This window comes from Marmota marmota, unplaced genomic scaffold, assembly GCF_001458135.2.
Source record: "Marmota marmota marmota unplaced genomic scaffold, marMar, whole genome shotgun sequence".
Taxonomy (NCBI): domain Eukaryota; kingdom Metazoa; phylum Chordata; class Mammalia; order Rodentia; family Sciuridae; genus Marmota; species Marmota marmota.
This window is the reverse complement of record NW_026000108.1, coordinates 32,318,454-32,336,384: the sequence shown is the minus strand read 5'-3', so window position 1 is coordinate 32,336,384 and position 17,931 is coordinate 32,318,454. Positions and strand designations below refer to the sequence as shown.

At 41.0% G+C, this 17,931-nt stretch overlaps 1 protein-coding gene across 11 annotated transcripts in view; it reads right to left on the bottom strand.

The window, feature by feature from the left end:
* The window catches only part of Limch1 (LIM and calponin homology domains 1), a 218,358-nt gene that overhangs the window by 144,693 nt on the left and 55,734 nt on the right, over nt 1-17,931 (bottom strand). For all 11 annotated transcript variants that reach the window (XM_048784399.1, XM_015482070.2, XM_015482065.2 and 8 more), the window contains one exon: nt 17,297-17,366. The gene's annotated coding sequence lies outside the window, so the exon portion shown is untranslated. The remainder of the gene's footprint in view (nt 1-17,296; nt 17,367-17,931) is intronic.

The window sequence follows — 17,931 nt, the reverse complement described above, 5'->3', positions numbered from 1 at the left end:
TCTGTAACCCATTCCCACTCCCCCCCCACCCCCCAAAAAACCCTAAAAATCTAGCATCCATGAAACAATGGGGTGAATGATCATTTTGATCATCATCGCTTCAGATTGAGTAACATCTTTCTACCAAGTGATAAAAACCTATCACAAAATAAATACAGACCACATGCTGTCTATAAAAGCACAACACAGAGATGCCTTTGTTTCTTCATGGACACCCAGCTAAGATGTCAGGACCCTGGAGTGTAGTGCTGCTGTAGGGCTCAGAAGCCTGATGATCTGGAAGGAAGAATTAAGATGGTGACAACATCCCTTCATATGCTGTCCAATTGATCATGCTCTAAGACAGGCGGAATGAGCAGCGGATCTGTTTCAGTCTAATGGATGGTGTGCTAGCCTCATTCCTGCGCTCAAGGAAGAAGAGAAAGCTTCAATTTGGGATGATTAAATAGTAGAATAAGAGTCACAGTTTAGTTGTCATATGTATTTAACCTGGCCTATAGTCCTGTCCAAGTAAATTTCATGAAAAATCCAACTTTCTTAAATACAAGTTCTAGCACAAAATACTTATCTTACCTAACACACTCAATATATATATTTTATGTTTTCATATTTAAAATCTACAAAAATAGTTCAACATATTCCTAATAAGATATGACAGATATGTATGTTTATAATAAGAACTTAATACCTTTAGTCATTCAGTTTCCCAAAGGACACTAGTTGTCTTAATGACAAATATTCTTCACTGGATAAGAAAGTGCCTGATTCACCAATAGAATCAACACTGGCATCTCTTAGACATAACTCCATGTGTTATTTTCCTCCCCATGAATTATACATTTTACGTAATTAGCTTTCAACAAACCAGCATATTAATCACCAAGAAGCATGTTGATGACAGCAAAGGCTAGCCAATTATTTCTTGAAAGTCAACGGATCCCTTGGCCATTACATGTAGCCATCAATTTTGTCTGCATCAAAACAGGTAATTCTTTAGGAAAAATGTTGAGGGCGACTTTATAACATCTTTAGCTCTTATTTTCAATATGTTGGAGTTCCTTCACATAAATACCATCAACATAGCATGTTTTTCTCTCTTATGGTTAATGCCAGTACTGATAGAAGATGGTCTCTGACTAAAGAAATCCGTGCATCAGTTTCCCTCACAGTAAGTGTATCAGAACGGAAGCTACTATCATGGTGAGATTTCCGGGGGTCGGGGAGAGCAATCAATGTGGAATAAATCCTAAATATATTTGTTTTAAGGGAAAGGAGAAGATGGAGGAAAATAGGTCAACTTTAGGAAAAAGACAGCATAAGCTATTTAAGGCTGAAAATAATGGGAGGAAACACAAAGGATGCCTAGGTAGAAGTCACACCATCTCTCTCTCCTCTCTCCTTCCTTCTTCCCTTCCTTCCCTTCTTCCCTCCCTTTCCAATTTTTCTCCTAGGTATTTTTCTTCCTAAAATTTTTTACTAAATTTATACAAATACATATATATATATATAAATGTATGTATATATACACACACATATATACATATATATGTTTACATAGAGATAGATAGAGATTTTTCAATCCTTCATTACCTTCATTGAATAATTTGGGGGCATAAACCTTCTGCCATTAGGACCTTCTCATATATGTAAGTACACATCACAGGTCCAAGAATTTCCTAAGCTTTCCCATATCTCTAAATGCAAAAATGTAGCAGTTGCAATGTGGATAAAAATCAGTAAGTTGGGAACTTTTAAGCTGGTTAGTTATTCTGGGAATAAAAAATTTAAACAGAATGAGGAAGATGAAATAAGATCCTATCAAAAAAGTGACTCCAGCAGAACCAGGGCCAGGGTGAGAATCCCAGGACATGTAACCAGAGTCAACTGGATGCTGTCAGAGCTCTGCTCTGGCCCGAAGAGCCGAGATGAGGCCAGTGAACACAGGCCGAGTCCAGGCCACTGCTCATCCCACAAGTATGGTGAGGTCAGGTTTTCAGAGGTCAGCCCTGGGGTCAGCCCTAGGAGGGGCAGGGAGACCACAGCAACTTTTCAAGTTGTATCCTTTGTGGCATTTGCAGGGACATAGCCAACAAGAGCCAAGAGGCTGTTTACCAGAGTCATTCTCCAGCACCTCCCACAGAAATGCTTGTGGAATTGACTGCCAAAACTTACATGGGAATCAAACAGAAGGAACTGAATCCAGCCATGTAAAACATGCCCCAGTCATTTCGTAAGCTCCATCTCTCCGCAGATGGCTGCTGTGGAAGAAATGACTGCTTACAGAAAACAGAGACCCCAGGAACTAGTCCAGCCACTGGGATGAAAGCAGAATAAGAAATGAATTATTCCATTCTGTCATTCACATTGGGGACTTACCAGGTCTGGGCTATAGGACATCCAGGGAGAAAACTACCACTCAGAATCCCATCTGGCAAAGGTGAGTGAATGGCGTCAAGGGCAGGTACACATCACAGCAGAAGATCTCCAAAGTCATAAGAGGATTCTCCAGATCAAAATATCAGAATGCTCTTCAGACCAGCAAAACCAGAGAGACAGATACAAGAGCTTCGAGGCCCCAGGCCTGGAAGGGTCTAACCACATGCTCACTTGCCATGACAGTACCAGGAGCTGGAATGACAGCAGGACCCCAAAGGAATCCAGCTTTCCTCAATCCACACTCTCCGAACTGGACTTTGGGACTTGGAGTCTCACAAGCTATGTCTCTACTTTAGATCATCGTAACAACTGCTTTGTCCCCACGTGTTTGACACTTTTACTTTTCAGCTTACTTTTGATTACACACAATGCAGCTGTGGATCCCCCTCATTTCATGGCTGAGGCCCACGCCCAGGCTGCACATCTTTCTCAGCCTTTAGATTCCCTTGAGGTGGGCTTTGGAGGCCTTGCACTCACCTGGCTCCCCCACACCTGGATTTCTGCTGGCTGCTAAGTTTGAAAGCCTGTCTCTCTAGGTCTACTCAACAATCCTTTAGAAGAAAGGGGGAAAGGGACACAGCCACTGTGCCTATCAAGCCATTTAGCTTCTAGCACCCGGCACTTGCAGAGCCCACACTGTAGCACCCATCAGAGTCAGGAACAAGGATGTTTCTTGCAACCTGCCTACCTGATGTCTGGTCTGGTACCTGGCCTGGAGTAGGAGCTCCACACCTACTTGAGAGATCACAAGTAATCTCTCCCTTCCATTTTATTCTTCATTCTCAAGTCATTCTTTTCACTGGACAAAGGAAGGTCTATAATTCACTGAAATAATGGTTTGAGATAATCATTGAACTCAAGAGTTCAAAGGGTCCTAAAGAAATTCCAGTAACCAACACTCTTTCTCCTTTTTCTCCTCCTCCTCCTCTTTCTTTCTTTCTTTTTTTCCTGTTGCTGCTTTTCTTCATATCTTTGAACTACATGATAGGAAAAATTCTAAGTTCTTTACCTATATTAGCTAACTTGCTCTTCAGGCAAACTACATAAGGTAGTTACTATATTATGTCCATTTTATGGATAAGGAAACAAAGGTCTCAAATGATCAAATTAACCTGCCAATAATCTTACAACTGCAAATGAGGGGCTGGGGTTGTAGCTCAGTGGTGGAGTACTTGCCTTGTACATGTGAGGTACTGACTGGATTTGACTCTCAGCACCACATAAAAATAAATATATAAAATAAAGGTATCCATCTACAACTAAAAAAAAATTTTTTTTAAAAAGATGTTGCAAATGCAAGACTTGAACTTAGGCCACTGACTCTATAATGTCAGGCCCTAACCATTATGCAACACTGCCTCTTGAAGAACAGCTCTACAGAAGGCTGAAGGCCATTAGGAATTGTATCCTGGACACTTCTTTAGTAAATATTCTTTACTGTATACCTGGTTCTAAAAATGTCCCCAGGGGGCATGAACACTTCCTAGGTAGTCAGTGTTCCTTCTACCTTTCTAGTTACCATTTGTCATATCACCCAAAGAATAAGAATGCCGAGTCTGCCAGACAAGGAAACAAGAGTGGGTTCTTCCGCCACATCCTCATCTTTTAAACATCTTTATAGAAACAATCCCCACCCCTCCTAGCATGACTTGGCACTCTAGCAAGAGCAGCTGGGAATAAGGGGCGGCCATGGTTAGAGGTCTTGAACAAAACTGGGAAATGACTAAAATGGTGTCAGGAGGTCCTTTCTGCTCCGATGTTAGATTAAGGAGGATGCTACCAGTGGGAAGGGCAAGCCCTAAGGAGGGCAAGGAAAGGCTGGGTACAGTCCCCAGTGGCCCTCAGAGCCCCTTCAGAGAAGGCAGGCAGCAGAGCCCTGGGTGCCTGGGGGCGGAATTCCTGAGTCAGACTCAGCTGGAGCCGGGGTGAGTGGGGGGACAGTGTTTTCTTTGCCTTTCATGCGACAGGCACCCACCCAGGCAGTGCAGAACAATCCCCTTCTCCCAGGGGCGCTGAATCAGCTGCCCAGGGAAGGACCCAGAGGGAAGTTCCAGACTCCAGATATTTGGTTTATTCAGCACCACGAAGGAAACAGCAGCAGTTCAGTGAGAGAATGAAAATGAAGAGTTTGCTGAATAAAGGTGATAAAAATAGATTTTTCTGACTCTACGAAGATGAATCATTTTGCCATGGGGATCTGTGAGGCTCTGCTTCGGCCCAGCCTCATAAATTTGGTGAAGGAAAATTTCCTTCCCCTAGATAACTGGGGCCACGGAGTGTCTAGCATTCAGACAGGTCTGACGGGATTTTATTGAGAATTGCCCAGAAGTAACCTCCATTCCTTCCCCAGCTGCAGTCAACAGTGACTTGAAGGATAGGGGTCGGTGGGCTAGGCTGGGCGCTGGGCCTTGAACCCAGAGCCGCTGCCTCTTCCTCCTGCTCCAATTTCCTCCTCACCTCTTTCCCTCCTCATTTCAAGACAAGGAGATTTTAATAACACAGTTTATAACAAGTTCACATTTCCCCACGAACACCATGTGCTCCCAGAGCATTGTTCTGCTGGGATCAATCTTTAAAATGCAGCAAGTTACTTGTAATTCGCAAAGTTCCTTAAAACCTTTTTATTTTGATCACACTAATATATCTGTGTGTCTCCCAACACACCTCTGGAAAAAAACACCATGCTTTCCTTCGCAAAAAAGAAGAAGAAGAAGAAGAGAAAAAGAAGAAGAAGAAAGAAAAAAGCCTATTTAAAAGCAACAGGTGGTAAAAATATCAGGGGAGAAGGTGAATTCAATTCTTAGGAAAGTAATTGTGGTATTATTTTAGCCAAACCATAAGCACATTAAAAAGTAACTTTTAAAAAACTAAGTGTTAAAATCTAAATAGCTTCCTTCCTTCTCTTGTGAACACCCATACACATGTACGATTTTTCCATAATGGATTTTACTCACCTCAGGTCTGCAGGGAGCCCCAGCCTGCCCAGCGTGGGAAGGGCATCCTCGCCCCAGTACAGCAGCCCCGATCCCTTACATCCCCTCTCCTAGAGCAGTCCCTGACACTGCAAGCCCCAGCTCTGTCGGGAGCAGCTGCAGCTGCTGCAGTGGAAGGCAACTCACTGGAGAGGGCTGATTGCCACACCTATTGGGAAGGGAGGCGGAGAATTCTGCTCCCTTTGAGGAAAGGGAATGAGCCTCCCAAGAGCTGATTGATGCCTGATATAATTCTACAGGACAGCTTGGTGGTAACTGCCAGCACACAGTAGGCTAGCAACACAGTCAGTCAATCTGGATCTGGACTAGACACCCCTGTGGCACCGGTGGGACAAAGCTTCAAGTTCTGATTCTGGAACAAAGTAGCTGCATGACCCTGGGAAAGTCACTGCCTTGTGATTCTCAGGTTCCTCGTTGATAAAATTATGTTGTTTCTAAAATAAATCTCTGAATGGCTTCTCATTCTGAAATTCTAAGGCCATGATAATAAACAGGAGGGTAATAAATAATAAGCACAGCTACAATGTACGGGAAGCATTCCATGTACCACCCACTCTATTCTGCATATCATCTCATTTAATCCCACAATGCTGAGATTTATCGACCCCACTTGATAGATGGGGAAACTATCAAACTCCACGAATCCCTGTGAAAATAAAGAATCATCATATCTATTCAGTGTTTTGAATTTAAATGGAAGCATTTAATCTTTGTGCCTGAAATTGAGATGACATCTGAGAATGGAATTTGGGCACTGTTGGGTGATTAATGTGTTTACAGTCTCCGCTGGTATAATTCTGAGATACTAGTATTTATGGTTATGGCTGTTCGTGCTACTGCAAAACCCATCTTCCACCTGTTGTTTTTTATTACACCTCCCTAAAGGATGTGAAATATTTCTTTGTGCAGGCTCTAAAAACAGGATCCTGAAATATGTGCGCAGAAACATCGTGTGTGGATTTACTGTTTGGAATTTTCTGGTGCTATAAAACACAGTGTTTACAACTAATTCATCATTTATAAAAGTTTATTAGATTGATACGCCAACTGACTCACTGGTATCCTGCCATTTATTGATACCAATACATCAAGTGGGTAGGCTGACATTTAATATTTATTAATAACTTCTGTTTCCTTGCCCTTTTCATCATTTCCTTTCATTATGTTCTCTTTTGTTTTTATTGAAATTTATTCTATTTTTAAAGTACTATTTTTTTAAATTTTGGAATCCTTTTCAGATTTATGGAAAATTGCAAAAATAGGGCAGAGGGTTCCAGTAGAACTTACCACTGCATCTTAATTTCTATGATACATTTTATAATAATTAATGAACAAATATTGGCAGAGTACTATTAACCGAAATTCATGATTTATTGGGTTCCATTCATTTTTTTGTTGTTGTTCTTTTTGTGTTCCAGGATTTCACCCAAGATACTAGGTTCCATAGTCACAATGTCTCCTCAGCTTCTTCTCCTTGACTTTCTTGGTCTCGGAGACTAGCTTTATTTTCATGACCCTGATAGTTTTGACCAGCCCGGTCAGGTATTTTATAGAACAGTTCTTTTCTGGGCTTTGTCTGGTATTCCTCTGATGGTTAGACCAGGGTTATGGGTTTTTATGAGGAAGACCACTGAGGTAAAGAACAGCCTCATAAAATCATATCAATCATCCTGTTTGAAAAAATACTTCTGTTTTAAGTCCAATGAAACTTTAAACTGAGTAAAGTGGAATTTTAGAATATATTAAATATTTAGAAAATATTAAGTATCAAACTTTTTACTCAGTGATTAAGAATTTTATACGGTGGAGAGAATGAGAGACAGAGAAACTCATTTTTATGACCATTTTGAGATGAGGGTAGACCCAAGACTATAGCAGGAAGCTGGCTAATTACAAGATAGGTGTCTAGCAATTCTTTTGAACTACTTGCCAAGACAAACTTCCTACAAAAACAATCTCAGAAGAAGGTGCATTTCAAACCAAGTGTTGTTTCAGCCTCGAATGGTCTCCTTTTTGTACAATAACTTTAAGTATTTGATAAAATGTGTTCCTGTTGTCAAACTAAAGAACCCCTTCAGACCCAAGTTTGAAGTACATGCTGAGAACTAGTTCTACAGAAGTTTCTTCTTTAGACTACAACTACATAAACGAGAAGTAAGACTTGGGAGAAAGGTATGCGCTGCTATAATGGAGTTTTTCCTCACATCTCCCAACTGAAGGTCTTATTTCTAAGTGAAAAAAAAGTGAGGAACTGATGTCATTTCACAAACTCTGCCGAGTACTGTTCCACAAAAGATAAGGGAGAACAAGTGGTTTCTTTTTTCAAAGAATGAGATTTTTGAAAAACGAAAATTTTTCAGAGACAGGAAGGAAAAAAAAATCTAAGGTTGGGGGGGGGGGAGATTTATAGCACTGCTATATATAACCTTCCACCTTTGCTGAGACACAGAATAATTGTGGAAACAAGCTTGGAAAAACAATTTGTGGCGTATGAAGAGGCTATTAGGCTTCAGCTAGCAGTTCCAGTCATTCATAACACGTGTGACTAAGAATTTAAGTGCTTGGCTGGCTCACCCATGGTTAGGGGCTACATTGTCTAACCCTCCTCCAGTCTCTCCAAATTCGTATGTTGAAAACACCCTAGAACTTAGAATATGACTGCATTTGACTTTACAGAGGTAATTAAGTTATATGAGGTCCTCTGGGTGAACCACAATCCAGACTGTGACAGTGTCCTTATAAAAAAGAGGACACAGATATAGACAGAAGGAAGACCATGTAATGGATGACGCAGGGAGAAGTAGCCATCTATGAGACAAGGAGAGGTCTCAAAAGAAAATAGTCCTACCCCCCACTTGGACTTCCAGAATTGTGAGGAAGTAAATTTCTGTTGTTTAAGCCACCTACTCACCTAGTCCTAAAAATCAGCCAGGCATGGTGGCACATACCTGCAATCCCAGCAACTCAGGAGGCTGAGGCAGGAGGATCACGAGATAAAATCCAGCCTCAGCAACTTAGCCAGCCCCTAAGTGAGAATCTGTCTCTAAATTCAATATAAAAAAAGGGCTGGGGATGTGGCTGAGTGGTTAAGTGCCCCTGGGTTCAATCCCTTGTGCTAAAAATAAAAAATAAAGATCAAAAAATTGAAGGACACAAGATTGGGTGGATATTATATCCTAAGGGTTGTTATCTACATGAAGATCTTGCTAAGTTGCCATCTGTTGTGATTTTCAAAGTGATTAGCAATTGCTAATGATTTTTCCTGTGGTTCCAAATTCCTTTGGTTACCTTTCCTCCTTCCACCAGTCCTTGCCAATGTGAATCACACCCTCCAAAGATAAGACTAGGATTTAGGGTGGAAAATAACTTCAAAGCTTGTGATTGTAATAAAGTAATTTGTCTTCATATACACTTAAGCATACAGATTTAACATCAAAGGTTGTTCATTCATTAACCCAGTCCAATTTTTTACAACTTTTTTTCCTGAGTTCCAAACCAACATTTCTAATTGTTTGCCAGACATCTGCACAGGAATATCTCTTAGAGACAGCCAACTCAATATGTCCAAACAAGAATTCATCTTTTCTCTTGGAACTCACTTCTCATTTCCCTGCTCCCATGATTCCTATTCGTGGCATCGGTACACTCCAAGTTGCTCAAGTCCAAAATGTAGATGTCATCTTCTAAAATTATTTCTTGCATTTCATCAAGTAAGTTTTTTTTTTTTAACCTCTGAAATAAAGTTGCATCTTTCCATCGCCAGAAAGCACAGTGTCATAACTGAATTGGCAGGTTTTTAAAATCAGTTTGACTTTTAAAAACGGTATGTCTTCTAATTGATGGCATATTACATTCAGGGACAGACAAGTCCTGTCTCCTTATCTCCACTCCCATGGCTTCCACCCAGTTTAGGTGCTCGTCATCTGTCATTTGAATTACTTGCCTCCTAATTGACTTTTATTGTGGTCTCCTCTGGCTTTTCACAGAGCTGCCAAGTCACCTGGAACACAGATTCCCTTGCTCTCAGTGGCCTCATCCTGCATACCAAGGAGACCAAACTCCTCCAGATGGCCTTTCTGGTCTCAAGGTACTATTCCTGGTCCACTTTCCAAAGCAAGGACTTCTCTCGGGACCCCTGGGCTCCAGCTGCAGTCATAGCAATACTAGTCACTCCCACACAGGATCCAGGTTCTTCTGGTTCAGACTTTCTCATTCCAAGCAAATAAGTCCTTCCCCCAACTCCAGTGCTCTTCAGGATTCACAGTTCAAACCCCACCTCTCCCAAAGTTCTTGACCTCAAATCAAAATTTCTTCCTCATTTTTCCTTGCATATGAATATTTTACTAACATTCAGTCTACCTAACATTAGGCCTTATCTGTATATCTGTCTCCTGGAAGGAAATTCCCTAAGAGGAAGAATCAGGTCTTGATTTGTAAGGCGAGAGAGAGCCAACTATCTGTGTTTGGTGTTATGTGCAAAAGAAAATTAGGAAACAGAAAATGGATGTCATAGAGAGAGATGGTCCAAGGAAAACGGTGCTATCTTTGAAGTGCGATAACCACAGGGACACATTTTCAAGAGAAAGAGAAGCCCAGGACCAGGTTTCCCAGTAGCTAAATACAGATGCTCCTGGACTTATGCTGGGGTTATATCCCAATAAACCCATTGTAAATTGAAAATATTAAGTCAGAACTGCACTGAATCCACCCAACCTATGGAATATGATGGCTCAGCCCCCCCACAGTGACTGTTGCTTGCTGTCAAGGTTGCATGGCTGCGGCTTACTGTCTATCACTAGCCTAAAAAGATATTCAAAATTCAAAGTACAGTTTTCACTGACTGAGTATTGCTTTCATACCATAGAAAAGTCATATAATTGCAAATGGAACCAACATAAGCCAGGGGCCATGTGTAAATCATTTCAATCCCTGTGACAGCAGCTTTTGACAGCTCCCAGGGACCCCTTGTTCCTGGTGCTCAGGTTCTCAAGTAATCTCCTCCCCTTGAGGGTGGGCTGGACATAGTGACTTGCTTTTAATTAGGGGAGTAGATAGAAGTGAGAAAAGTCACTTCAGAGGTTAAGTTATAAAGGACTGTGACTTCCATCTTGTTTGTTCTCTCTCTCTCTCTCTCTCTGGTTCTTCTTGCTCACTCAAGTTGATGAAGCTAACTGTAATATGTAAGCTGCTCTCTGCAAAGGCCAACATGACAAAGATCTGAAGATGGCTTCGGTCAACAGCCTGTGAGGAACATGCACATGAGTGAGCTGAGGAGGCTCCTTCCTGGTGGAGATTTGGGTATCACTATGTAGCTACACCTCTGGCCTCTCTCATCGCCCATTTTCCTTCCCTAGGTTCATATTCCCCCATTCAGCTGAACTTGGGGTTGAATGTACCAAAGACCCCCTGTGGTTTTTTTTTTTTCCCTACATCCTGTACTCCTTTATATCTAAACCTACTGCCATTTCTATATCCGCTTGGCCTTGGCAGCAAACTTGAGAGCAGCGAATTCAACACACCTTGTAAGTGCGGTGTGGGAACACAGCTGAGGTCTCTCACACTGTGTCCAGCAAAGAGGGTAAAGGAAAGTGTGTCATTAAATTCAGTTTTGGCTGAGATGCTTCTCAAGATCTATTCATTTCCTTCAGTGAAATGTGCTTCCTTCACAAAGAATCTCACCAGCTACTAGTTCTTACTTATCACACGAAGAAGAGTCCAGCAACCTCTAGGGCTGCCTAATTATGGTGTTCTGAGCCTTTCTTTCTCCCCGGCTCCTGACTGAGATTCTGTGTCCGCCTGTCCCTGCAGCTGTGTTGTCCAGAACAAAAATCGTGGACAAGAAGAGCTAGTCTAGCTGAACCGACTAACGCAGCAAGAGACCGACAGTAATAGGAAAGAAAAAGATAAGATGCAAGAAAGGTAAGAGTTGGCACAGTGTGAGTCTGGGAGATGTGGTGTTGCTGCAAACAAGGAGAGGTTTGCAGGGGCTGGCAAGTTTGCTGTGCATGCTCATGAGAGACTGTGTTTGTACTGTGTGAATAGAAAGAGGAAAAGAGACAGGGGAGGGCATTTTAGGAAATTTTGCTAAAGTTATAAGTGAAATTATTATGATTTCTAAGAAAAATCTCAGCAAAGATTTTTAATGCTTTCTTATCATTATTGGTTGTTAGACTGGTGTTTCATTGACTGCAATGCTTGAGGTGTAGCCACATGGAGTATGATGTCATAGGGTGATAGCAGAAATATTACATTTCAGGCCTTTTAAAGTAGGCCCAGGCCTCAATTTGATTAAGTTAAAAGATATGAAATTAAAAGGGTAGTCTTCTAAAACCACCCAAGGGCCAGGTGCAGTGGCACTTAGACGCCTGTCATCCCAGTGGCTTGGGAGGCTGAGGCAGGAGGATTGCAAGTTTAAAGCTAGCCTCAGTAGTTTAGTGAGGCCCTAAATAACTTAACGAGACCCTGTCTCAAAATAAAAAACAAAGAGGGATGGGGATGTGGCTCAGTGCTTAAGCACCCTTGGATTCAATCCCCAGTACCAAAAAAAAAAAAAAAAAAAAAAAAATCTAAGGTCTGCTTATGAAAGGACATCCTGAGAGTATGGCAATGACAACATTCTGCAGCTACTGCAAAGATTAAGAAGGACAGTTTAGCCTTGTATCTGGCACATATTAGGCATTTAATATTTGATGGGTATCACTATTGTAGCAAAACCTATGGCCTCTCTCATCACCTGTTTTGCCTCCCTTGTGGCCTAAAATAATAATTTTGACTGGAAGAGAGACAGAGGCAGAGGACAGAACCCAAAGGAACTGCCTGTTCTCTTCCTAAAAAGATGAGACTCACATAAAGGCTCTGCCCTCCAGTTACCCAGCTTTCGACAGTTTTGTGTGTCTACCTTTTGTCCAAATCGATATTTTTAATCCTCTCATAATGTAGAAATCTCGACAGCCCTGTACTATTTCCACTCCTCCCTCCCTCAATCAATGAAACGTCAACTGCTCTGCCCTCCTTTTCACCCAATAAAGCAGATACCTTCTGAAAGCTTCCGAAAGTCCACAGAATTTATGGAAATTTACATTTTGATCCATTTCAGGGAGCTCAGATCTAACTGTCTATGAAAGGTTATCTTTGATGAAAGAAAAATACATCTTTTTTTCCACAAAAATCCATTTCTGGGTGAGTTAAGGTTACTAGATGGTAGGCTAATTCAGAAACCAGTCACATTCCTGCTCTGTTGAACTTCAGTGAGTCAAATTTCCACCATTCATCAGGTTAAGGGCATTTCGTGAAGCATGGCATTTCACAGAAAGATACTTTGAGAGTATTGGCCAAAAGAGAGAGGAGAGACAGATAGAAAGAGCAACTTATTAAGTAGTCTTTAGGCTTTGCGTTCCCCTCCTTCTCACAAAAGGTAAATTAACCTGGTATTAACATATGTTCCGTCTTCCTCTGGGAACACCTGGATATGTAACAACCAAGGAGAGGGCAGCCTTGGTATGCGATTCACCTCAGCTTTTACTATTTGTCTCATCTTGGGCAAATAACTCTTCCCTAAAGGACTCGCACGTCTTCGTTTATAAAATAAATACATCTAAGGTGGCCTTCCATCTGAAAAATTCTCTTTTTCTCGGATCACGTTCATCCTCATGGATTCACGGGTAAGATCAATCAAATATTTCATGACAGCTCTCAAAAGGTTCTGCACTCGAGGGCAGAATCCCCAAATATCATCTATTTCCAATTGCACTGCACCTGCCTGCATGTGAATGGTTGTCAGAATCAAAATCCCAGCAAGAAAAAGCTGAATCCCCAAACTCCTGTGGTCAGCAAGGAATTGGGATTAAACAACACGTAGCATGATCTGTAATGAGCATTTCGTGGAGTTTCAGGATGTAACTCGATTGTGCAATGCTGACAAGTTGGCCGGCAGAAGGGCAGCTTTTTAAAAAGTCCTTACTATGCCAAGACCTAAATTTGAGGTCTTTCTCTCTGGCAACAGCTAGCAGGATCACTCACACCTAAAAAAGAATGCAGCATCTGTAGGCACTCACCACTCGGCTTCAGATGTCAGCAGTCGTTACAGAGGAAACACAGACCCCGATTCAGGGTCTTTGCATTCTGGCCAGGAAATGATTTTCAACTACTTTGTTTTAACACCTTCACCCCTGAATTCTTTGTAACCACAGGGGCTAAAATACACCTATTCATGCTTTTGTAAATCTACAGGTGTTTATAATTTGGGATTGCTATGTGCAAACACACTTTTCTATTTATCTTCAAGTCAAGCAGCTGAGCCATCTTAATGGATTGGCCTCTCAACACCAGGCCATTAAGGCACACAAGCGTGGGCTCCAGGCACATCAAACCTTCCTGCTTCACTTCTCAGATCTGATGATGAGAACTTCTTGATCAATAGATGGTCAGTGGCCCGTCGAACCTCTGACAAAGTACAAACCAACCTCCAAGTCTTTAGATGCATTTGAAGTGTTCTCTGTCTGCCCTTCCCTGCCTGTCATAAGGATCAGAAAGAAGAAAATACATCACACAAAGGACTGCATCTCTACTAACCTGAATCTGCAAACTACCACTTATATTTGCAGTTCCTGGCCTCCAAAAAGAGAATTAATGCCTTTGAATCTCCAATTTTTTTATATTGAAAAATTTCCAATTTACCAAAAGTGTTGCAAGAATAGTACCATGACACATGTATGTCCCTCACTGAAATCTAACATTTTACCACGTTTCCTTCCTTCCATCTCTGTCTCCATGTTTACATAAAATTATATATTATAGACAGACATTTTTGCTGAAATTCTAAACACATACACATGGTCCAATGTCATTATTTACATTTCATCTCTAAATAATTCAATTTGGGTACCTTGTAATATCAAGAATACCCTCTATATACACAAGGGTAGGATCACATGCAAGACACTGAGAGAGTACTGTCATCAAATATTCAACTAGTATTCAAATTCCTCAATTGTCCCAATAATGTCTATCGTAGTTGCTTTTTCTCAAACAAGGATCAACCTTGTCTTTGACTATCCTTGGTTACCTTTAGTCTTCAACAGTTTTCCCGCCTTTGGGATGGGGAGCTACCTTTATTGACACTGACAGTGTTAAAGAATAGGGCCAGCTGTTTTGCAGTTTGTCCCTGGATTTGGAACTATCAGATCATTTCTTCCAAATTATGATTTCTTAGTGTGTCACTTGGACACCATATGTCATTTGGGCCCATGATAGGTATTGGCAAGTTGATCATGGCCCATTAACTACTTATAGCCACAGTGTCTTAACATGAATTAAACCATTTGCTGACTTTTAATTTCCAATTATTAACAGTTATTCAAAATATTACTCTCCAAAGTTGATTTAAACACAGCTGGCTTTCATCTCTTTCATGGATTAACTCATTTTCTCGTATTTCAGGGGATGCTATCTGTACTCTATAATGAAAGATCATAACAGTCCACAAATACTCAAGGTTTCAGAGGTGGTTTGTGTAGGAGCTTGATAAATGAATAGGATTTGGTCAAGAAGAGGAGGAGGACAGGATCACATGCAAAAGGACTGTCATGTAAAAAGGCATCATACATGGGAGTGAGTAGCGTTTGAGGAACAACGAGTCAACTGGAGCAGTCCAGGCAGGAGATGAGACAGGGCTGGCAATGTGTCTCAGGGGGAGAGTGCTTGCCTAGTATGTGCAAGGACCTGGATTCAATCCCTAGTACAGCAAAAAGAAAAAGAAAAAAAAAAGATGAGGACCGTCTGCTATAGGACAGTGGCCAAGGAAATGCAGACAAGTAGACAGAGTCGAGTTGATTGCATGTCTAGATGCCTGCAGACATTGGGTGGGAGTGGTCATTTGAGTCTCGTCTGAATATGCTGTCCAAAGGGCCTGAGGGACATTCAGATGGAGCTGTCCAATAGACAGATCTCCAGGTCTAGAGTTCAGCCGAGAGCACTTGGTGGGAAACGCTGACTTGGGTCAAATATGGAAATGGGAAGAAAGCAACAGAGGCCCCCTTGCTGGCTTGCATCAGATTGCCTGACTGCTTCAAAAACAACATGAAAAGGACAGTATGTGATCTATGATAAGAAACAATACCGGGCTGAGATCATGACTCAGTGGTAAAGGACTTCCTAGCATGTGTGAGGCACTGGATTCAATTCTCATGTATCACATATTAAAACAAAAAAGGTCTATTAAAAAAGAAAAAAAGTAATAATACAATGATAAATTACACACATCGCAAACCCTTAATTTTACTAAAATCATTTGTGACTCACATTTTAAGTTAAGCTTTCAAAATCCTTTCCCTCTCAGCTACTGGATGCAGAACTACCTGCTTCTGTTCATAAGGATTCCCCCCCGGGGCCGCTTTTGACTTTAAGCTGCAAGTTGTGCTCCTGTAATATTAAACACCCACGTGCCAAGGTCAGGGACTGCCAAGCTTGGAGCCAAACAGGAATTTGTCAGAATCATGAAGACCAGGCTTCAACATTTGAAAGAGATGGATTTAATAAAAAGTTCTAAACTAATAAGTGTGTGTACATTCTAATGTGAATGTCTATAATATTCATGTTATTTACATTACAAAATTATTCAAATTCATTCCTCCTAAATTGACTTATGTAACCATCTATCTATGTATTAACTTACTTGGCTACACAAATCTGACAAATAAAATTAGAGCAGTTTTTAATGATAAATCACCAACTCACGACCAACTGACATCAGAAATCAAATGCGTCCATAGAAATCACAATTTTTATAATGAAGAAACTTGCTCATACCATGTGCCTTCCTATCAGAACCCCCACGGTTTTCAAGCACAATAGTTTTTTGTCACATCTCATTTTAATTAGTCATCGTGACACGGCTAAGAAACTATAAAACAATCAGCAAGGTCTATGTAGGATCCTGCCTAAATTCTTGACATTTTTCTCATTGTTTTCTGCAAACACACACACACACACACACACACAGAAGGCAATCATAAGGGGGGCAGTCAGTGAATCATTACCATGCCATACACACCCTCTGCTTTGTGTACTTGTATGCATGTACACGTGTACATGTGCGGGCATGTGTGTACCAAGTTCCTTCCAGAATTAAAATTGGGTTGTCTTCCCAACCTTCTAACTTTTTCCTTTTTCTAATCAAGAGGCAACATCAATCAAATAATTAAAATCAGTTGCCAAGAATTATGAAACATCATAATGCTTGAGAAAACCCTCTTGCTTCGGACCACATGTAAACATATGAGTTCTATAGCAGTCACATGGGAAGGTTCAGAAGGGTGAGGGCACTGCTCCAACAGTTCTCCAGATGACAACGGATCACTTTAGTGCCCCGTGATGTCTTTAGAATAGTTGTCAACACATAATTGGTCTATGAATACTTAGAATGGTGGTATTTAATCCCAAGTAGATTTCTGATATTGAAAACAGCCATTTATTATGAAGATGCTGTTTCTCTTGAAAGTCTCTTTCTCCCCTCCCCTCCACTGCAGGGGAATGCAGGGGGCAGCACTGGAATGAGAAAATGTAATTAAAATCACATTCCTCCCCTGGGGTCAATCCAATTATCAGCCTCTCACCCCAAAACAAATTTACCTCTTTAAGACTGAAGGACTTTATCACTCATGGGAAAACTACAAACAAAGATTAAGATGCCACTTAGACATCACTGGAATTTTTCATTTTTAAGTGAACTCTTAGTTTAATGGATTCAATGCACTCTCATTCAAGTAGAATATATATTGCAGGAGAGAACTGTAATAAATGGTACTGTCATGACCCTAAGGTTAGAGCAAAGGAATATTGGAAAATAAATCTCCATTCTGGATACTCACCAATCCTGCAATGGGGGTAGGCAATCTATTGATCTTTTTAACAAGTCCTGGCTTTATAGCATTCAGCAACCTGTCATGAAAAAGGCAGAATGTCAAGTGAGACACAAAGCAAGATGGATCACACAAATCACCTTTATCCGGGGCTACAGCTAAATGCTGAATAGGAAAAACAGTGAATTTAAAGCATGTAGTAAATCTCAATAATCTATCAGTCTTCATGCATATAAATAAAGAGCTTTGCCAGTATCAAGTTTGTCCAAGGCAGGTGAAGTTTTACAATTTGAAAATGTTAGGAGAGAAGAGAGGGGAGAGACGAGGAAGGGATTCAGGGGAATGGACAAGGAAATTGTCTAGAATCAAAGCCAGGTATTACAAGGTAGGTAAGTCTTACTGCTAATTCTCCTAGCTAAGGCGGGGATCTCTTCACCAAGTTCAGAGATCAACATATATCTTTGCAAGAGATTTACCAAGACAAATTCTGCCTACAGACCCTATTTGCTCTTTAAGGAAAGTGGCTTATTAAATGTGATTGAGCTTCACTTAAAAAGGGAGGGCTATATTTAGTAAGAGGTTAACAAATCAAATCCTAAAGATGTTAAACAAGGCTGTCCACAATTCCCTAAATACAAAAGATA